General features: G+C 43.5%; 1 protein-coding gene across 3 annotated transcripts in view; it reads left to right on the top strand.

Moving 5' to 3' along the window:
* Nucleotides 1–20652, top strand: part of BICC1 (BicC family RNA binding protein 1) — a 376259-nt gene that overhangs the window by 26971 nt on the left and 328636 nt on the right. Inside the window, exon 1 of one of the 3 annotated variants that reach the window (XM_068255072.1) lies at nt 14011–14089. The exons of the other annotated variants lie outside the window; for them this stretch is intronic. The gene's annotated coding sequence lies outside the window, so the exon portion shown is untranslated. Of the gene's footprint in view, nt 1–14010; nt 14090–20652 lie in introns of those variants that run through there. 3 annotated transcript variants of the gene reach the window in all.

The raw sequence follows: 20652 nt of genomic DNA, 5'->3' as shown, positions 1-20652 counted from the left end.
TCATCAGTTTGATAGTCGCCGCTTTATATATTCTTCTTTCTGCTTGAAGCAACAAGCAGAGAGGTTTAGTTTTAGTTAGTTTTACTGCTTTGTGTCCCTGCTGAAAGCGTTTCATACATTCTGCCCCTGGAGCCTCCCTGTATCTGTTGCTTTAATATAATCTTGTGTTCATAGACAGTGAGGAATAGATAAAAAAAAAACTTGACAGCAATTCTGACTTTTGGAAATGCTTTGTCATTACTAAGGGCTGATTCATGGCTGCAAGAGCTTTTTCCAAGCGCTTGTGATTTTTAAAAGCTTTAGCTAATGTAATGCTATGTGTGGTCTCACTTGAGTGATGTGAGTTTAATAAAAAAAAATCACTCATAGCATTAAATTACTAAGAGCTTTTCAAATCTCTAGCACTAAAAAAAACTGTTGCAGCGTGAACCAGGAGGCTACATGTTTGCAAGCTCCGCTCAGCACTGGAAGTGGATCCTATTAAAAATAGGATCTGCTTCCGCTTAAGAAAAAATCAGTTTGCCTCAACACTTAGGGCTGTTTTTAAACTGTCTGGTTCCCATTTTTGTTACTGTAAAAAAAAAAAGTTCTGCATGCTGCGGTTTTTCAGCATTTTTCTTTTGTTGCTAGCATCCGGTGAAAATCTCACATCATTATTTGCAGTGTAAAAGCCTCAAGCTGCACTGTTTTTACGGGTGGTGCGTATGCATTGCCATACCCCCTACGGTGCAACGCATCCGCCTGTGGCCGCAACACCGTACTGCCTGCTTGGCTCCAGCTAAAATGGGCGCACTGCAGATAGGAACAGTGTTAGTTGAGGGAGTTTTCCCAGAGGTCACCTTGGGAAGACCTAAAAAGTCAAAAGTATTCCAATGCTTTTCCACTTGAGCAAAATGAGATATTCTATATTCTATTTTAGTTTAGACTTTATAAACTCTTTGCATGCAAACATGTTTCTGCATCCCTGTATTAGTGTACTCAAATGGCCTTAGAATGGGACCCTGATAAACCATTCACTGTGCTTGCATTATTTTTTTGGCCAGTTTTAGTACTGGTGTGCCACTTCATTATGTACCTCAAAAGCTTTTTACTATATACTCTGTCCTTATACTAACCTTCAACTGTAATGTGTGGTGAAAATGTGCTTGAAATTTAATTTTCAAAATATTAGCCTCCTAATTTGTAAAAAGTCTGTAGTCCTTATCATACCTGTGCAGATCCTTATCTGCACTTCAGCAGGTACAGAGAAAGTTGGGAATGTTCATATTTTTTTTTCTCCCCTAGGCTAAAATGACAAATGCATTATTATGCAGAGCTTAATTTAAAAATCATTTTACCACATGAAAATATAAGTACACTTATATTTTCATGAAAGATTACTTTACAAAAGATGAAGACAGTTTTATGATCTGCGTAAGTATAAGTAATATCATGGGTTGTTTTTCTAAAATCCTATTAAAATGATTTTGGTTTATTCTGCCAGTTGGATAAGGTCAGTGTTGTGTGTATATCTGCATTAGGTCACATTCTCAGAGGATGCCTCTGGAGTTTCTGTGAGGACATCCTATGGACCTGGCTCATATTTATTACTCTGCAGAGTTTAGTTTACAAGTCTGTGTTCCAATTACAAATTTCATTAAGTGTAACACAAGCCCACAAGTCACACTGTTGACTGGTGGTGTTTCAAGCAGAACTGTGATTTTGGCTTCCTGACCTGGCATTAGTTTTAGAAGAGAATATCCAATGCTGTCATTCAGAATTTCATTAAACAAGTTTTGTAAGCAGAAACTTTCTTCAGGGGGTTGTGCATCATCTGTCCACTTGTGGCTTGAGGAATGATGGCACTATCTTTGTCCACAATGCTTTTTTTTGTGTGGTCTGTGTGCTAATGGATGTAGGATTTTTTTGGTTTACCCCTTTGAGCAGTTTGGCTGAATAGGAGAGCTTGGTTGCTTTTGTGTAGGGTATGCAGAGTATGCCATTGTCTGGGTTGCCATTAGGATTTGAAGGAATCCAATAGTGTTACAGTTGATTTATAAATTGAGGAGTAGCTCTAGGTCTCCTGCAGAGTCAGTTGTTAGAGTAGATCTAGAGGTAACGCAAACATTGACGTTAAGTCACTGCAAGATGGTGCAGATGTTACCAATGTTGCCACTGGCTACCGAAAAAATGAAGAATTCTGTTTAAGATTGGCTTGCTGACATTCAAATCCTTGCACAATCTGGGCCCTGGATACCTGAAGCTTAGATCAAAAGGACGTAACACCTTGGTCACCCCCAGAGTCCACCTCAAAACCTTTGGAGACAGAGCCTTTTGTCATGCTGCCCCTACACTTTGGAACTCTCTGCCACACCCAATCAGGACAGCTCCATCCCTGGAAGCATTTAAGTCTAAACTGAAAACCTACCTCTTCAGTCTGGCATTCATGAACATCTGACTATCTCCTCTGTAACACAACCCAGCCTGCAACCCTGTATTAATCTGAGACACAGCTATGCGCTTTGAGTCCTATGGGAGAAAAGCGCTTTACAAATGTTATTGTTATTAATTGTGACACTAAGTTTAAGTTCAGGTTTTTCCTTTGTCTGGTAAGAATTGACTGCTTATTTCAGCCTTTTCCTTCAGCATTTGTTCTAACTGCAAATTTACAGTCCAGTGAATTATTTCTTTAGATTGACAGTGAGACGTTAAGGTGTCCACTAATGATACAATCCTTTTGTCCAATCTTACCATTTCTATGTAATATGAGTGACTACCTAAACAATCCATTCAAAATATAATCTTAGTTTGCCCTTCCACTACATAGATTTGGTAAGATTGGACATTAAAGAGTGGGCTCTTAGATTTATTTTTTTCCTGGTCACTGATGAAAGGTGCCCACAGGGGAACCATGCCGTGTCCAAAAGGTTTAATGGTCCTAACTGAACCCCTTTGGTGGGGACCCAACCTGGTGGTTTGGTGTTTCCATAACTTTTTCTCTTATGTCAATTATAAGAAATCCCATTTGAACTCCGTAACTGAACTGTACCTCTGGTAGCACTACCTTCTCACCACCATGTGTTACTGTCATTATAGTGATCTAACAAAATATAACACTAGTGCTAAACTACACTGAAACCATGCTTGCAGATAATTAGTGTATTCATTCTAGTTCCTCTATGCAGCCTGTTACACAAGGTGTTTATCTTGTGTACAGGGCTGGATCTCCTGTATTTGTTCTTTCCAGCTCTCCAGTTTCTAGGGATCAGTGCTTTGCTTCCCTCGATTACCCCCCCCCCCCCCAAAAAAAAAACACCCCCACAAAAACAGCCAGCCAAAAAAAGCACATTCAGCAACCTAGGCAGGTGTCTGGGTCCAGTTGCTACTCTGATCTGTCTCCCATCTCAGTTTACCAGAAAGACCATAAGGTAGAGCCAAAGCTTACTACCTTGCCTAGAGTGCCATTTCATCTCAATCCACCTCTGGGATTATGTAGCCAGAAATCCTTTTAAGAATGTTTAGTCCAATAATCTGACGTTCCTATTTTGAAGGAGTTGGAGCACGTGGAGTAGGTGGGACTGCACAGAAGCGGTGCCAGTTGTGTAGTGGGCATCACTCGGCACCACTGCATATATGACCAGTCTGTAAAAGTAGTTTGACACCCAGCACAGATTTAGGGCCCATTTCCACTAGAGCAAATATGCATGTTTCCTGCATGCAGATTTGCATAGCCAATAATAATCATTGGGCCGGTTTCCACTTGTCAGGAAATCTGTGCGGTGGACTGTGCAGAAAAAATCTGTACAGCAGAGTCATCAGAATTCGTACACCGCAAGGCTAGTGTGTGATTCGCATGTAATGTATTTAATAGGAAATTTGCATGCGTTTTCGCTATGCGTTTGCAAATTCGTATGCGTTTGTATGTGAATTTTCATGTGAATTTGCATAAGTTTTTGTGTAAAAGCACACAGGCACTGACATGGTTAAAATCGCATACTTACAAAAATACACAAACGTGTGCGAAATGGCATGAAAATTTGCATACAAACGAAAGTGAATGGGATAAATTAAAAAAAAAAATTGTATCGCAAAATGCTCAGAAAAGCGCTTCTAGTGTGAATTGGCCCTAAATGCGTTACCTGCAGCAGCTCTGCGATTGCGATACAGTGCATTTGTCCAGTTTTTTTTTTTTTTTTCCGCGTGAATGGGCTCTATTTTATTTATTAAAAGGATATGTTTCTAGTCTTCCACAACTTTTACCTCCGATCTGGTTAGGCCAGCGTTTCATATCCTGATTACTATAATCCATCTTCTCCAGTCAGTTATCCCTTTATTAAACTCTGTGAAAGTCTCCCAATTGCTTTGCTGAAATGTCCCACACATGCATTGCTTGATGATTACAAACCCTGGAATTCACCTCAAATGAGCAGTCTGCTGGGGGCAAGTTAATAGGTTAGTGTTTGTTTGCTGAATAATGTACATAGGAATCTGAGACTTGCCAAGTACAGACTCCCTGATGGGACAGCTTTATCCTACGTAAAGATAACGGGCCTTTTCCCACTGGGTTATATTTGTCTGTGGGTAGGTTTATACTGGCTGATTATGTCCCAGTATGCCTAGAATCTATAATTATTCGGTTGTATAATAATAATTTTACACCACTTTACACCCTCAATTTTGATAGATTTCAGCATAAATCGACCATGGATCAATCAGACCACATAAAGTGGCCACAGAGTTAAACTAAATCACCTGAGGATGGATCTGGGAACCTCGCAGCAACACCTGCTGATGAACTGGGTACCCGATCCATCCTCCTACCTGTGGGAACACGCAACGGCACACAACTGGTGCAAAAGAGAACTTAAAGGGACACTGTAGGGGGGGGGGGGGGGGGTCAGGGGAAAATAAGTTAAAGTTGCCCGGGGCTTCTAATGGTCCCCCACAGACATCCTGTGCCCGCGCAGCCACTCCCCAATGCTCCAGTCCCGCCTCCGGTTCACTTCTGGAATTTCAGACTTTAAAGTCTGAAGACCACTGCGCCTGCGTTGCTGTGTCCTCGCTCCCGCTGATGGCACCAGGAGCGTACTGTTCAGGCCCAGTATGGTTTGTGCCTGCACCGTGTGCTCCTGGTGACATCGGCGGGAGCGAGGACACAGCAACGCAGGCGTTTGCAGACTTTAAAGTCTGAAATTCCAGAAGTGAACCGGAGGCGGGACATGAGCATTGGGGAGTGGCTGCGCAGGCGCAGGATGTCTGTGGGGCACCATTAGAATCCCCGGGTAAGTTCAACTCATCCCCCCCCCGCCCCCCTACAGTATCCCTTTAAATGATCGCAGCACTTTGCACAGAAATCATTGGATATCTGAAAGATCCGATCTGGCATGACTATCGTTATTGTCAAAGCGCCTAGTTATGCACTTGTACCCACCTCGCAAGATCACTAAAACGATCACTCAATAAAATCACTGGTGGTCAGAAGATGTACGAGGTTGTTACAAGCTTTTATGCAGCACTCAAACAACTAGGTGTGAGGAAGAGCATGCTAACGGCTTCAACTGTGTACAAACTGGACTTCAACACAATCTTCGATAATAATCTGGCACAATCTTCCATAATCTGCCACTGCAATAAACTGAAACTTTCAGAGAGCGAAGTATTCATTCACGGCTATAAATATTGAAAAAGGCCACACAGTGGCAATGGTCGCTGTTCCAGGCCTGCTTGGCTCTTGGTCACGCTACACAGCTCAATGTAATACAACAGCTAATATAGTGCCCATAAAAAGGCCACAGGTAATCGGCTAGCAGCATGCAAATGAGCGGACCTGATGGGAAACAGTTGGGAGCTGACTGCAAGGAGCCACTCCCTCCCCTCCTTCTCAAAGCTTGCCCACAATATGCCAATACGTCATGTAATCCTAGCCGAAAGTGGCAATTGCAAGGTGAGGCAATCTGGCATCCATCTAACCAGTGCATGACAATATCAGCCATACAGAGCCCCCTGATCTGTTTGTAAAAAGGAATAGATTTCTCATGGGAAAGGGAGTATCAGCTACTGATTAGAATGAAGTTCAATTCTTGGTTACGGTCTCTCTTTAACTCTTATTTACACCTGGGAACCTCTTTACCCTTATTGTGCATACGTATGCATGGTGAATACAATTTGCGAGAACGTCTTTTCTACTAAGGAGAGCGACCGTATCCAGTCCGGGCACCCTGAGTGGAGTTGGGTTAATTGTCTCCACCTTCCTCAAGTGGTTGATTGCCCCCTTTGCAACCTACCTTTAGTGAGTAGCCCTTTGTCCATAATTTCCCATTACTAACATGCTACGCTATCTGGGCTCCCGTTTCTTTCTTTCTTTTTTTTTTTTTATTTATTTTTCCCTTAGGGTGCCAAGATCCCTTCACATCTGTGTGGTATAAACAGATTGCCTCACTGATAAAGTGAGCCAGCTTATCCCTAACTTAGAGCTATACTGCACATAAAAAGAGCAGGAGAAGACCAAACCGAGCTACCAACAAAAATGAAGATCATAATCCTGATTTCTCCACCCCCAGCTCCTGTGGTTCCAAGGTCCCTAACCCAACAGACCTTGCTCTTTAACAACTCTTTAACAATTTTATTGTCTGTCACCTCCCTTATTTTATTGAAGATCCGATCAATGACCTGGACACAGTTGTGATGCGTTTTTTTTTTATTTTATTTTTATTTTTTAAATAAACTTTTTTTTTTTTTGGGTGAATATCTTGAAGTTGATACATTATGGATAATCATGCTGAAGTGCTCAAACTGCTTGTTCAATGTGCCCCCCCCCCCCCCAATATGGCTGCCTTATGAGATTTGCTCCCTGTGCTCCTGTGGGGTTTTTCTTATACAATCACTGCCACACAGGCACTTGCATATGCAACACACCAGCAGCTACATGTATATCTACCTCCTTTTCATATACGAAAAATCATGTTTGGGCGACATGAGGGGAATGTGCTGATAGGGTCGCAGACAACAGAACAGCTCATGAGGCTGTATTCCCTTTGCATATGCTGGAGCTGGGTTTTGACAGCCTCCAGCAGATTCTTGGTGATTTTATCCTTGTTTGCTGCAGCAGCTATGCTGGAGATACGCCTTGCTGTTATAGCTGATGAACTATTAAAATGAGTCTTATTAACCTTGTGTGATTTAGGAAGTGTGTACTGAAATAAGGCGACATACAGATTCTGTCATGCTGGCCCCCGACTCTACTAGAGGATCTATTGGTTTGTACAGTAAATGAGCTACTATACATGAACTCCTGCACTTAAAACTTGTGCTTTTAAGGATCCCATGGCAGCATGTTTTACGTTGCTTCTCTGTGTAGGAGGGCATTTCAATTAGCAGCTACTTCAGTGCAGAGTTGAAGCTCTGCTCATCCTGTGGCCTCTGTCCATGTTGGTAGGATGTACACTTATCTGTGCTGGATTTCTCCGCCTTAAAGTGGATCCAAGATAAACTGTTACTCCTTGCATAATTGTGTGCCTTTCATCAGGGCTGTGGAGTCGGAGTCGTGGAGTCGGGAAATTTTGGGTGCCTGGAGTCGGAGTCGGGAAAAAATGCACCGGCTCCGACTCCGACTCCTAATGAATTTGTAACTGAAAATATGATAATTTTCTATTTCTCAGAAAAGTCATTAAAAATAATGTGTATATATACCGTATATATACAGTAATAGCTGTGCTTAGTCCACAAAAATGAAATAAACCAATCAAAATTAGTTACTTGTGCTGCTTCAATAAAGCAGTCCCCGTATTTTTAAGGTCAGATATACATATCTGATTGTGACTGTATATATGATGTGTACACAGGAATCTCTTATATATACTAAATAACATCTATGCTGTAAGAATAAATCCTGATGTGTAGCTGTGTCACTAATAGAGATGGTCAATGAGATGGAAATAATTCTGCATTGATGCTGATTTATGCAAATGTATGCACTCCCTTTGCTGATAAAATCAAATAATTTGATATGTGTTGTTAAAATTTGGTTTGGTGACTACAAATTAAAGGGTAACTGAGACGGATGAAAAGTAAAGTTTTATACATACCTGGGGCTTATTCCAGCCCCCTTCAGGCTAATCAGTCCCTCGCTGTCCTCCACCACCCGGATCTTCTGCTATGAGTCCTGGTAATTCAGCCAGTCAGCGATGTCCGGCATGCCGCTCCCACAGCCAGGAACATTCTGCACCTGTGCAATAGTGCTGCGCAGGTGTAGTACGCTCCTGGCGGCGGAGTGTGTGCATGTGCACTACGCCTGACTGGCTCAAGTACCTGGAATCATAGCAGAAGATCCAGGTGGTGGAGGAGGACAACGAGGGACTGATTATCCTGAAGGCGGCTGGAGGAAGCCCCAGGTATGTATAAAACTTTAATTTCATCTGTCTCAGGTTTACTTTGTTACACAGTAGTACTATACTCTACATATGCACTACCCACAGAGCTGCAGGGAATACACTGAGAATGCTGTGCACATTGAATACAGAGGTGTTGTCTGTTTACAATCTCCTCATTCCCCTGCAGAGTACCTGTACATCACTCTTACATATACCCACACTTAAATTGCCTAGGGCTAGTGTTGGGCGAACATCTAGATGTTCGGGTTCGGGCCGAACAGGCCGAACATGGCCGCGATGTTCGGGTGTTCGACCCGAACTCCGAACATAATGGAAGTCAATGGGGACCCGAACTTTTGTGCTTTGTAAAGCCTCCTTACATGCTACATACCCCAAATTTACAGGGTATGTGCACCTTGGGAGTGGGTACAAGAGGAAATTTTTTTTAGCAAAAAGAGCTTATAGTTTTTGAGAAAATCGATTTTAAAGTTTCAAAGGGAAAACTGTCTTTTAAATGCGGAAATGTCTGTTTTCTTTGCACAGGTAACATGCTTTTTGTCGGCATGCAGTCATAAATGTAATACATATAAGAGGTTCCAGGAAAAGGGACCGGTAACGCTAACCCAGCAGCAGCACACGTGATGGAACAGGAGGAGGGTGGCGCAGGAGGAGAAGGCCACGCTTTGAGACACAACAACCCAGGCCTTGCATGAGGACAAGAAGCGTGCGGATAGCAATTTGCATTTTGTCGCCATGCAGTCATAAATGTAATACAGATGAGAGGTTCAATAAACAGGGATCGGAAACGCTAACCCATCACAGATGTTCATTGTGCATGTTACTTGGTTGGGGTCCGGGAGTGTTGCGTAGTCGTTTCCAATCCAGGATTGATTCATTTTAATTTGAGTCAGACGGTCTGCATTTTCTGTGGAGAGGCGGATACGCCGCCGATCTGTGACGATGCCTCCGGCAGCACTGAAACAGCGTTCCGACATAACGCTGGCTGCCGGGCAAGCCAGCACCTCTATTGCGTACATTGCCAGTTTGTGCCAGGTGTCTAGCTTCGATACCCAATAGTTGAAGGGTGCAGATGGATTGTTCAACACAGCTACGCCATCTGACATGTAGTCCTTGACCATCTTCTCCAGGCGATTGGTGTTGGAGGTGGATCTGCACGCTTGCTGTTCTGTGTGCTGCTGCATGGGTGTCAGAAAATTTTCCCACTCCAAGGACACTGCCGATACCATTCCCTTTTGGGCACTAGCTGCGGCTTGTGTTGTTTGCTGCCCTCCTGGTCGTCCTGGGTTTGCGGAAGTCAGTCTGTCGGCGTACAACTGGCTAGAGGAGGGGGAGGATGTCAATCTCCTCTCTAAAGTCTCCACAAGGGCCTGCTGGTATTCTTCCATTTTGACCTGTCTGGCTCTTTCTTCAAGCAGTTTTGGAACATTGTGTTTGTACCGTGGATCCAGAAGGGTATAAACCCAGTAATTGGTGTTGTCCAGAATGCGCACAATGCGTGGGTCGCGTTCAATGCAGTCCTAGGCCGAAGAGGTCATAGCCTAAGGTCACAAAACCTGTTTATTTGGGCAATTTCAATGGTGGCGAGTCTGACGTACATAAATCGCAGCAATGGCCGTTAGCAACGTCTGAATCTCACGAAATGTCTCATGCAGGTAGAAGACATATTGTTAGACTTGGGCTCCAAAGATGGGTTCCCTACATCTCTGCAAACCAGAGTTACAGGGCTCCAAATTTGGTAAAATCCCCATAGGCTTTCATTGGGCCTCCTATTTACAGTTCCAAAATCTCACATCTTTTCAAAGGGCAATTACTCAGCAGTGGCAAATTTTCTAACATTGTAGGGACCCTTAGGGGGAACATGACTGGTGAGTTTCGGGCCCCTAGGCCAAAGAGGTCATAGCCTAGGGTCACAAAAACCTGTTTATTTGGGCTATTTCAATGGTAGTGATGGTGACGTACATAAATCGCAGCAATGGCCGTTAGCAAAGTCTGAATCTCACGAAATGTCTCATGCAGGTAGAAGACATATTGTTAGACTTGGATTCCAAAGATGGGGTCCCTACATCTCTGCAAACCAGAGTTACAGGGGTCCAAAATTGGTAAAATCCCCCATAGGATTTCATTGGGCCTCCTATTTACCGTTCCAAAATCTCACACCATTTCAAAGGGCAATGGCTCAGCAGTGGCAAAACTCACCAGTCATGATCCCCCTAAGGGTCCCTACAATGCTAAAAAATTTGGTACTGCTGAGCCATTGCCCTTTGAAAAGATGTGAGATTTTGGAAAGTGAAATAGGGAGGCAATGAAATCCTATGGGGGATTTTACCAATTTTGGACCCCGGTAACTCTGGTTTGCAGAGATGTAGGGACCCCATCTTTGGAATCCAAGTCTAACAATATGTCTTCTACCTGCATGAGACATTTCGTGAGATTCAGACGTTGCTAACGGCCATTGCTGCGATTTATGTACGTCCGACTCGCCACCATTGAAATTGTCCAAATAAACAGGTTTTGTGACCCTAGGCTATGACCTCTTCGGCCTAGGACTGCATTGAACGCGACCCACGCATTGTGCGCATTCTGGACAACACCAATTACTGGGTTTATACCCTTCTGGATCCACGGTACAAACACAATGTTCCAAAACTGCTTGAAGAAAGAGCCAGACAGGTCAAAATGGAAGAATACCAGCAGGCCCTTGTGGAGACTTTAGAGAGGAGATTGACATCCTCCCCCTCCTCTAGCCAGTTGTACGCCGACAGACTGACTTCCGCAAACCCAGGACGACCAGGAGGGCAGCAAACAACACAAGCCGCAGCTAGTGCCCAAAAGGGAATGGTATCGGCAGTGTCCTTGGAGTGGGAAAATTTTCTGACACCCATGCAGCAGCACACAGAACAGCAAGCGTGCAGATCCACCTCCAACACCAATCGCCTGGAGAAGATGGTCAAGGACTACATGTCAGATGGCGTAGCTGTGTTGAACAATCCATCTGCACCCTTCAACTATTGGGTATCGAAGCTAGACACCTGGCACAAACTGGCAATGTACGCAATAGAGGTGCTGGCTTGCCCGGCAGCCAGCGTTATGTCGGAACGCTGTTTCAGTGCTGCCGGAGTCATCGTCACAGATCGGCGGCGTATCCGCCTCTCCACAGAAAATGCAGACCGTCTGACTCAAATTAAAATGAATCAATCCTGGATTGGAAACGACTACGCAACACTCCCGGACCCCAACCAAGTAACATGAACAATGAACATCTGTGATGGGTTAGCGTTTCCGGTCCCTGTTTATTGAACCTCTCATCTGTATTACATTTATGACTGCATGGCGACAAAATGCAAATTGCTATCCGCACGCTTCTTGTCCTCATGCAAGGCCTGGGTTGTTGTGTCTCAAAGCGTGGCCTTCTCCTCCTGCGCCACCCTCCTCCTGTTCCATCACGTGTGCTGCTGCTGGGTTAGCGTTACCGGTCCCTTTTCCTGGAACCTCTTATATGTATTACATTTATGACTGCATGCCGACAAAAAGCATGTTACCTGTGCAAAGAAAACAGACATTTCCCGCATTTAAAAGACAGTTTTCCCTTTGAAACTTTAAAATCGATTTTCTCAAACTATAAGCTCTTTTTGCTAAAAAAATTTTTCCTCTTGTACCCACTCCAAGGTGCACATACCCTGTAAATTTGGGGTATGTAGCATATAAGGAGGCTTTACAAAGCACGAAAGTTCGGGTCCCCATTGACTTCCATTATGTTCGGAGTTCGGCCCGAACCCGAACATCTAGATGTTCGCCCAACACTACACGTGACCCGTTTGGCCAATCACAGCGCTAGCCGAACGCTCGGGTAACGTTCGGCCATGCGCTCTTAGTTCGGCCATATGGCCGAACAGTTTGGCCGAACACCATCAGGTGTTCGGCCGAACCCGAACATCACCCGAACAGTGGCGAACACTGTTCGCCCAACACTACCTAGGGCCTGATAGATGTTCTTTGTTACGGTTTGTACCTTCCACAAGTACTCTTACCAAGGACTAGTTTTAGTCTAAAGGGAATAAATATAGTAGTCTACATATCCTTCTCACTTCAGTTGTCTTGTAAAATTCCTAAGCGTTGGCAGTTAAGAGACGAATTTCATGTTACATACTTTTAATCAACAAAATTGTAATATGCAAATTAGAGGAGTCGGAGTCGAGGAGTCTGAGTCGGAGTCGGTGGAATCCTAAACTGAGGAGTCGGAGTCGGTGGATTTTTGGACCGACTCCACAGCCCTGCCTTTCATATAGTTTACAGGACATTCCTCAAGCCAAATACTTTATTATTTTTTTTTTATTTTTTTTTACTACTCTAATACCCTTTAACCACTTGAGGTCCACAGTGGTAAACCCCCCCCCCCCCCCCAAAGACCAGGCTATTTTTTTCATAATTGGCCACTGCAGGGCCACACAGCACATGAGTGATTCCCCCCCCCCCCCCTTCTCCCCACCAACAGAGCTCTCTGGTGGGGTCTGATCGCCCCACTTGTGTGTGTGTGTGTTTCTTTTTTTTTTTTTTTTTTTTTTATCTATTTAGTATTTTTTTTTACTATTTCTGGGGGTTCTTTTTTTTGTTTTTTTGCCAATCCCCTCCCTCCCTCCCCCCAGCCGGCCAATCACGGCGATCAGCTGTCATAGGCTTCTGCCTATGAGAGCAGATCGCGCTCTTGGGGAGTGCTGCTAATCGCAGCGCTGTACTGTGTAAATGACAATCACACAGTCCAACAGTCTCCCGAGCGGCAATAGCCGCTTGGTGACTGAAGGCGGGGTGGAGCTCCGCCCCCGAGAAGATGCGCGCACTCTGCATGCGATCTCCTTCAGTAGCCGGCTCCAGGACCTGACGCCAATTGGCGGTCCTGGGGCTGCTGCCGTGGCCACGCCCGTTGGCGTGGATCAGTCTTATGGTGGCCATACATAGTACATTTTTTTTCATTTTTTTTCAATTAGATAATTTAGTTTGAATTTTCCGTTAGATTGAATATAAAGATTTTTCCAGCATGTCTGATCTGAATTCTCTTGAAAAAATGGGATAATCGGTCAAATTTCTTGATCGAAAAAAAGAAATATATTCAACTTTCATTCGATCATTTAGATCAAATAAACGGGATAATCGAACGTTTTTATTGTACCATGTATGGCCACCATTAGAGTAGTTAAACTAAAGCCTCGCCCACGGCTTCTCCAGAGTGCCATGGCACTCTGAGCCTTAGTAGCAAGGGCTTATGGAGCTCAGTGTGGGCAGGAGGAGGAGGTTACTAGCTAGAGATTTCAGAGGCAGAGGGGAGGAGGAGAATGGAGTTTTCACAGGTTGAGGGCTAGAGATACAGATCAGCTTGCCTGTGATAACAGAACATGGCGCCACTCAGTGTATCACAGGAATAAATAATCAAACCGTTGAAGCTGTTTGCAGCTAGATTTGCAGTGTAAACTATATACTTGTGAAAAAAACAAGCAAACAAAAAAAACTTTTAATGGCTAACTGATCTAGTCCCCTTATTCATGCATATTTCTAGATGTTAGCTGTAGTAAAACACTTATGCAGGTAAATGGTAAACACGAAGATGACAGTTGTGCTGGTTACTGTTTATCCGTTAGGTGACAGGTGATCAGCAGGCTGGAGCCAGTGAGTTAGTGCAAGCATACATGAAATCCAGCTGGTTTCTGAAGATCATGAAGCTTTACTGTGTAAACGAGCTAAACTTTTAGATAAGCTGTATAGACAAGTTACTTGTTATAGATAGTTTTTCATCTCGGATCCACTTTAATACTCACAACTGAGGGGAGCAAAAGATGACTCCAGCATATGGTTCTAAAGGTGGCCACACACCATACAATTTTTTTAAATATCTGTTCAATTTAAGAATTGCAAGCAATTTTTCTGATTAACATTTCAAAAATATGACCAATGTACCACACACCCCTATGTTAAATTTTTTTTCTCAATTATGATAAAAATGATTGGTAACTCAGAGAAAATTGCTAGGGTGTGTATATTAATAAATTAACAATCCAACACACCATACAATCTTTAGTAGAAATTGAAGAGAAATATCTGGCATTCCGGATCGATTTAAATAGAAAAAAAACGGGAAATCCGATTTTTTTTTTTTTTTTTTTTTTTTTTTTTTTTTTTTTTTTTTTTTTTTTTTGTCGCAACTTTCGATTCTTTTGATACGATTGTTTTTATTGAATTACTGTAAAATCGGATCATTTTATTGTATCGTGTGGCCACCTTAAGGCTAAAGCCTAGTATGCACATCCAATTTTGATTGGCCACTTTTACTACTTCCATGCAGTATGCAGTTTTACCTACATAATCTGTTCATAGTATTCATTCTGTTGACCCTTCTGCTACATGGAGGTGGTAAAATTGGTCAATGATTGGCCAATCAAAATTAGATGTGTATGCACCATAATGCAACAGACAAATTGAACCTTGAAGGTACATGCTGGCGTCCTCAGTGGAGAGGCAGATCTTGTTTGGGGTAGAGATGGACTCTTTGCCCTTTTTAGGCGACTTTCTTAAAATTGAAGGTGAAACCTTAGCCTGGCTCCCTTGAGTACCCAGGTCATATTCTTTTTACTGACTTCCAGACTGTTTATAGCACATCGACAGTATAATAATTGAAGTGGTATTTTCAAGTTTCTTTCTTTTTTAAATCTCCCATCAGGAAACCTGTAAAGTTAACACGATAAGGAACTATTTAAAATATTCAGCTGTTATGATTTTTCTTTGCACAACATTTTTGTACTTCAAATGTTGTCAAATTCTGATTGTTCAGGTGAATTTAGCTTTTCATATCCAGTTTGAAAGTTTGTAGAGATCAGGCCTTTTCTTTAAAATGTATTTTTGGTTAGATTCTGCAGCCTAAAAAATGAAACACACCAGCAGTATACCGTACCTTTATAAATGGCTTTATGTAACCTGTATAAAAGTTGCACTGAGATTAGTCAGGTAAAGGAGGATTGCACAGCGTCATTGGGCTTGGAACTGAAGCCATGGGGAACAAAAAGTGATACTTTCTTATGGAGAGGAAAGCCTCTGGATTGTATTGAGCCTTCTCTGTCCCCTCTTGAGCCCCTTGTTCTAGTGCTGTCACTGGTTGAATTTGCCTTCGGGGACCTTTGGAAAGCTTCAGGAACTCTTGTCAGAGTGCTCCTGAAAATAGGCTGCTCCATACTGCCCATGCGAGAGCATACACTCGAGCCTTCTGAGGGTTTCCGGAGGCAGTGTAACCTCACCAGGGGACAGTGCTGAAATGAGGGATAGGGAATGCTCAATAGGATCCTCAATTAAAGAAACCTCCAACTCCAGGTACCCAGGATTGCTCTGACTCCTTGATTCCACCTCGACAGCCCTGCTCCATAGGTAAATACCAGATTGGTTGGGGTTTTTTTCTCTTTATAATTTTTTTTTTTCCCCCCTACAGATTTGCCTTAACCTCTCTGGCATTATGATTATTTCCAGATTTGGGGCTTATAAGCCGTGCAATATTTTCACAAGCTTTTAGACCCAGAAAACAAGAAAACCTACCGCAGTGCAATCTGCACCAGCTCCTGCACACAACTCACCCAGGCATGGGTTTACTGCTTTGAATTGCGGATTTCTGTCCCGAGCCCGACTCGGGATTACCGCTAGGAGGTTAAACATGAATAGAATTTGTCATTTCAACCCTGAATGCAGGCCCTTTTTTTTTTTTTTTTTTAAGTACAGACAGATAAGCATACACTTGTAGCTGTGGTAAACAATATCTGCCTGATCTCTGAGCCAAGGTGGGTAAATGATGATCAAAGCGAGCCTCCTAATCATGTAGCTTCTGCCGCATGGGAGGAGTGGAGGCGTTGTAATGGTCGCATAGACTGTTGCTAAGCGACCAAGGCACAGAGAGCAGTGGAACTTTCCTGAAGCCCCGCGCGGCCTGTCGGAAGCTACAGCGCAGAGGGGCAGAGCTAAAAGGGTTTAGCCGGAGGGAACTGGCTAGGACCAGCCAGAGCGCACCAGGGAGCGAGAGAGGAGGAACGAAGACAGGAGCTGCGGTGAGGAGTGGGAAAGAGAAGACCAGCCGTAGCAGTCACCCCAGAGACTAAAGAGGGGACCCGGCGGCCACGCAGGGACTACAGTGGAGCAAGTAAGGCAGAGGCAACCCGGCCAGATGGTGACTGGCGACCAGAGGCAGCATGCACAGAGTCCATCCGAGCTAGTCCGGACATAAAGGACCCCGGCAGCCAGATGAGTATTAGGGCCCATTTCCACTATCGCGAATTTGCGTGCGTTTTTCACATGCAAATTCGCATAGCAAAACAAGAGAATTGGACTGTTTCCACTTGTCAGGATTCCTTTGTGTTTTTCTGTGCAGAAAAAATTCGCATGGCAGAGCCAACAGAATTCGCATATTGCATACCGCTATGCGAATCGCATACAATGTATTAGGAAATTCGCATGAGGTTTGGGTATGCGAATTTTCATGCGAATTCGCATAGAAACAATGGAAAAGCACACCAGCACTGCCATGGTTAAATTCGCATACATCGTCATCCATGCAAATTCGCATAGACCCGCATGCAAAATCCGCATCCGCATGCAAATTTTTACCGCGCCGATTCGCACCGCACAAGTGGAAATGCAGCCTTAGAGCCAAGTCTGTTCAAAGTGCTGTTACTAGAGACTGAGTGTAAGGGTACGTTTCCACTTTAGCGGCGCGATTTGCTCGCGGAAACCGCGTCAACTAATCCGCATGCGGTTGCGGATTTGTTGACGTTTCCATGCGGATTTTCACGCGGAATCGCCCGCGGTTTTAACGACGCGATTTTAACCATGTCAATGCCGGCAAGCATTGACATGGGTTTTTAGACGAAATCGCACGCGGAAACGCCGGGAAAACCGCAAAATTAAAGAGCTTGCGGTTTTCCTATTTAGTTACATTACCGACGATTCGCGTGCGGGTGTGCGGCGTGCGCATTCTGACGGCTCTGCTGTGCAGATTTTTTTGCAGAGCGAGCCGCACAGAATTCCTGACAAGTGGAAACGGCGCCATCCACTTGTATTGGTTGAGCGACTCTGCATGCAGTAAACGCATGCAGATTCGCTCGAGTGGAAACGAGCCCTAAAAGTTTTAAGAATACAGAGACCTTGTGTTGATGATACAGTTGCTGATGCAAATTATATTGTGGGAGAGTAATTTGGGTGGCATAGCTCGGTGCATTGGTCACTTATATTTTATTTTGTTTACTTTAATTTTCCTAATCCTTTATTTGATATTTATTTTATTTTCAAAGGCCCAGTCCAGAGAGGCGTGTTAAGTGTAGAGTGGGTTTGTGGTAGATTATCGAGGGTAAAGAGTCTGAGAGATCTGTGAGCAAGGGGAATATCCTTTTTGGGATCAACCAACGAACTGTGCAACTATACAGTACCAGCTTAAAGAAAATCTGAACTGAAAATTAAGTCAAAATAAACATACACAGGTCATACTTATCTCCTGTGTAGTCTCCTCCTCAATCTATTTTTCCTCTCCTGTGTCCTGTTTGTCCACTGTGATCAATGGAATTCTCCGTCCTCCATTTTGAAAATGACCATTACCCCTTAACAGCTTCCTGGTCAGCACACTGTTAAACTGTAACATCGCCCACTTGAGCCATAGGGAAACCTGGACACATGAGTTCCGCTCTCAGCTGTAACTGACAGTAACTGATATATAACTGACAGCAACTGATATATTTCAGTTCTGACAAAATGTTGTCAGAACTGGAAGGGATCACTGTAAGAGGAAAATGGTGAGCTTCTGAGATGAACTGATGGCAAGGTAACTATGCAATGTTCATTTGAAGTTACCTCATGTTTATTTTAAATCATTTTACTCAGTACAGGTTCTGTTTAAGAACTGTCACAAGTTCCCCCAAGGTTTTGCTGAGCCATATAGCTTGGACTTGGTTAAAAGGGACTGAGAACTGTTTAGGAACTGAAATTGCTCAGTAGACCATCCCCTTTCCCAGCCCACACCCAAACAGTGGTACTATGATGTAAACCTGCTGTGAAGTGATTGATTTGTTGTACAAGAAGACCTTTGTAGCTCAAATATTTATAATTTGTATGTAACTTAACCTTTTATTCCGCAGCATTTACCGGTGCACCGGCTGTGAAGAATGGGAGTTTGTGTATTTTGACCTGTGATGTGCAAGGGAAGTGTATTTTGTTGTTGAAGTGTTACGGGTTGATTGAAGTTACAGTGACCACCGTTAGCTGAAACAATCAGAGATTTATTTGTGACTTGAGTCAGTGTCTGGTGAATTCCTCTCAGCCGGAGCCCAGTGCTAACGGATAAATCAGGTTACACTCCCAGGGGTGTAGCAATCGCCTATGCGACCCCCACAATGGCAGGGGGCTTGGGTGCTTTGAGAGCCTGCTCCTCTTCCCACCTACCTTGCAGAACATTAGCGCAGCGGAGATATGTGACTACCTGATCCCACTGCCTCGCCGCCTCCTCTTTCTCCCTGCAGGGTCTTGCTCTGTGCTGCATATTGCAGCTCCCATTCATGTGACATTGGGAACCATGTATGCAGCACAGCGAGTGTCTGCTGGGAGGAAGAGCAGATGCAAAGCAGCCAGATAAAATATATAGATATGTCACATATTTCCGCTGCCCCAATGCTCTGCACTGCAAGATGCTTGGCAATTTGCTAATCGAACACAGCAGCGGCGACATTTGACTAATCAAATGTTAATGTGCAGAGTTGAAAATTGCACGCACCATGAATCAATATGAAGCAGTCAAACTAGAGTTCGCCAGAAACCTAGCATCTCCTAGATGGCTGACCAACTCGCGCCCCATGGGCCGGTTGTGGCACCCTTGCCGCACTTAGTTGCCTGGAATGTTTTGTCAGGCCCACCTTTTGTTTGTGCTTGGCTCCACCCCGAAGCCAGAACATTGATGCTCTGCCCCCTCTAGCCGAAAAATCCGATGCTAGACAAACCCCTCGTCTATGAAGTTGAACAGCAGTGTGATTAGAACCAGAGAAATATCTTTAACCTTAGAATCCTTTCCATCTAACTTCATCCAGATTGCAGAGTCAGCTTAATACCGCACTTGCACAAGTGCATACTTATCTCGAATGGTACCCTTTCCAAAATGGCTTCATACCAAGAAAGTGTACTCATTGACAGGTAAAATGAAAAATGAGTATCATTCAACCCAAGAAATATGCCAACAGAAAGCGTTTTTTAACAGACACTTTTTTTTCATTCCATGTTTGTCTCCCACATCTGATTGGACTATTGGCTAGAAATACTTCAGCACTGATTATCTTTGCAGAAAGTGAGTGGGAGATGGATTTGGATCTGTTAAGCTTTTTATGGAATGTATTTCTGGAGTGAATGTTCATTGTTAGCACTGGAAACACTGAATTTCCTGTTCCAAATTATCCAGCACTCAGAAATTTGAAGTGTGAATGCTTGTAAAAGGTAATTGTGGCCAATTGGTGGTCTTCCAACTGTTGTCAGTCTACAAATCCCAGCATGCTTTGCTGTTAATGTGTCGACTTGGGATTTTTGGACTGGTGTGAAGAATGAAATGGCTTTTCTGTATAAAGTGGAACGCCGAGTATACTAAGACTAAGCTACAGCTGTTTTCAAAATTATTCAACCCCCAATGCTGTAAAGGGTTTTAGGGAATTTAGTGTACATTTGTAATTGTGTTCAGAATGAAATCTTACAAGGACTTTTTAAAGAACCAAATGCAACAAAAAATGACACATTGTTTTTGTAATACAGTATTAAATTTTTTTTTTTTTTTGTGATTTCTTCATTGACACAATTATTCAATCCTTTAAAGGGCCTGTTTTTACTACATGCAGATTGGATGCAGAAAAACTGACTCCAATGAATGCCTATGGGAAAATCTGCATCAGAAAAATCACGTTTAGTGGAAACTGGCCCATACTCATTCATTGGAGTCAGTTTTTCTGCATCCATTCTGCATCCAATCTGCGTGTAGTGGAAACAGGCCCAAAGACTACCACTCAGCTCAGACAATAAGGCGCACACTGCGTAATGAAGGCCTCCATGCCAGAACTCCCAGGAGCACCCCCTTGCTTTCTCCAAAGAATAAGAAGTCAACTGCAGTATGCCAAAAGTCATGTGGACAAATCACAAAAGTTTTGAGATAGTGTTCTGTGGACTGGTGAAACAAAATTAGAACTGCTGTTTGGGTCCATGGATCAACGCTATGTTTGGAGGAGGAAGAACAAGGCCTATG

Source organism: Hyperolius riggenbachi, chromosome 10 (genome assembly GCF_040937935.1).
Source record: "Hyperolius riggenbachi isolate aHypRig1 chromosome 10, aHypRig1.pri, whole genome shotgun sequence".
NCBI lineage: Eukaryota > Metazoa > Chordata > Amphibia > Anura > Hyperoliidae > Hyperolius > Hyperolius riggenbachi.
This window is presented reverse-complemented; position numbering and strand designations above follow the sequence as displayed.